Here is a 2,853-nt window from a genome sequence, read left to right on the forward strand (position 1 = left end):
GCCTTTCACTGACAGGTGTTCCCTGAAGAAACTCTCAGAAATTGTACTGACCTGGCTACCAGTGTCAAGTAAGCAGGACACTGTAACACCTCGTAGTTTCACCTCAACAGTTTTACATTCTCCGACTGCACGCTCTAAGATCCTGCTTCTGTCTGGAGTCTCTTTTGGTGAGCCAGCTTCCTCCCCTCGAGTTGTGTGGCTCATAACAACTGAGGGTGCGAGTTTTCCTGCACTACATAAGAACTAGGTGTTGCGTCCCCTTGACCCCCTCTGGCCTGTGAGCATTTTCTTGCAATGTGACCTATGCCTCTACACTTGAAACAGATAGGCTGACCATCTGGTGTGAACTTTGGCTGGGGTCTAGGTCGTGGCTTGGACTCTAGGAATGTCTGTTGAGTGCTGCGCTTACTCAGTTCACCTACAGCAAAGGCTAGATCAGCAAGTGTTTTGCCTAACTCTGCTAGCTGTTTTTCCTGATGGGCTACTGCTCTCCGAACATCATTTAATGCAGTACCTTGGTCATTGTTTGTTTTAATAATAGAGCACTGGGTTTCTGGAACCTCTGATGTAACTTGGTTGCTCTTTATGACCCTGGGACGATGAGACCTGCTGTCCTCCATCTCCCACAGGAGGGCCTCGTTCCTCACATCTAGAAGACTGCTCTCTGGTTTGTCCCTAACCATTTTCCTGAGTTCACGCCTGAGTGCTGCTTCTCTTAAACCCTCAATAAACCGGTCTCTGAGCACAGTTTTCTCATTAGGTATTACATCTGTGGACTGTTTCACTACAGAGCTCAAAATCTGGGATAGTGCATGGGAGTAGTCACGGAGGTCTTCTCCATCAGTTTGGTTACGGTTGTAAAAGGTCTGCAAAAGCTGTGTGGAACTGCGCTTTTCCCCAAATGCATTGCTCAGGTAGGAGTATAAATCACTGGGCCCCACTGACTGACCCCTCATGCATAGTCGCACCTCTTTCAATGCAGGGCCACGCAATAGAGATAGTATATAGTCACATTGTTCTTCTGTTGTTTGCTCTCTGTATCTTAAAACCCTTTCAACCTCTTCAATAAACTCTTCGACAGATCTCCTGTCTGTACCACACTCCCCACTAAATGCTTGGATCTGGCGTTCTCTTGGAACGTAGATGTATGAACGTGTGGGTGCACTGTTATCACTTGCTCTCTGAGCCCTTGCTTCACCATTTAACCTGGTGAGCTCATCTCGCAGTCTGGCGAGCTCTTGCATGGTGGTCTGCATTTCTTTTGTAGCACCTTCACCTATACCCGTTATGCCACCTGAGGTGTGGCCATTATCATTACGTGAACTCCCTTCATCACCAGAATCACTAGACATAATGATATATTAATCTTTACTCAGTCCAGTATAAATGAGGATATTTAGTTCAAAACCTGGTTCAAGGATACTACAAGGACAGTCTTTAACTTGGAGCCTTGCTGAATCTTGGTCTTTGTAGCTGAAGTTAGCGCTGGAGTCCTCTGCGCTGGTACGGCTGAGTCGTGTGACACAGGAAGCACCAGAACCTCGTAGAGCCCCTCACGTCGTCTCTCGCTGGTCACCACCTCCACAGCAGGATGGCTTCAGACTCAACACCAACGGACGTCACCAGCAATCTTCACCACTGCCGTATTTTTTTTTTAAGTAAAAATAAGCCACTCTGTTGCCAATTTAAAAAAATGTTTTAGCTACACCCCACTCCTGGTACCAAAATTATGTAGCCCGTGGAATTAGATACCACACAGGACACAATTACTTCCGAGGTTCTTGTAGCTTTAATTTTATTGTTTGAACCTTCGAATGCAGATCGTTTTACTGAGTGCATAAATTCCTGTGTCTTTCGAGCAAACAGCTCATAAATGTTCACAGATGTGGCGTTTAACAGAAAAGATTTTAAAAGGAAAATAAATACAACATACAACATACGGTGCAAAATACGGCAGTGGACTATGTATGTTAAACAGGGTTTAACAAAGACATGTGGAACTTCCTGAAGATCGCACAACTTCTCACTCTGTCAGTTACCTTATCATGCCTGCAATGGCGAACAGTGGTCGACGGCTCGCGCCCAAAATCACCGAACATCAACTCCAGTAGCGTTGCGGAGTCAGAGCACCGTCACACCGCAATCTTCAGGTGCTCCACACAAGAAAAAAAGAAAGAATACCCAAGATGCACTTGAATAACTTGCACGGAGTTACAATAAAAGTCCGCGAAACTGCCACTTACTGGTCAAAACATGCAATGACAACCAAAACTATAAAAATACACTCACAATCTGCTTCACAATTTAACTACATCAAATGACATTTTACATGGCTTGACAGTGTAACAATTACATATATTAACAGTTAAACTATACTAAAGTTAAGTGGAAAATCATTTAACATATTTAACAGATTTACCACCCGGCTACATGTTCATTGAGGACTTAATTAAGAAAGAATTGGGAGACACTCCAGGAATATATCAGGAAAAAGATCTAATAATTGAAAGGGCTCATCGAGCGCTGGCCCCCATAGCACCAGCTGACAAACCAATGTGGTTCGTTTCCTACAGTTTATAACTAAGGAGAAAGTCCTGCACGCTGCCTGGAAGAGGAAAGTTTATGTGCAAGACAAGAGGGTGTTTTTCCAATCATGACTATGCGGAGGAGGTGCAACGGAAGAGAAAGGAGTATACTTCGATCAAGAAAGTGCTTAAAGAAAACAAGATCCGCTTCCAAACCCTGCTTACTAAGATGAGAGTTCACCTCGACTCTGGCGCTGTCACGTACAACAGCGCCTCTGAAGCAGCGGAGGATTTGACCAAGCGAGGCGTTGCAGTGGGACCCATCCAT

This window comes from Lampris incognitus, chromosome 2, assembly GCF_029633865.1.
Source record: "Lampris incognitus isolate fLamInc1 chromosome 2, fLamInc1.hap2, whole genome shotgun sequence".
Lineage (NCBI taxonomy): Eukaryota > Metazoa > Chordata > Actinopteri > Lampriformes > Lampridae > Lampris > Lampris incognitus.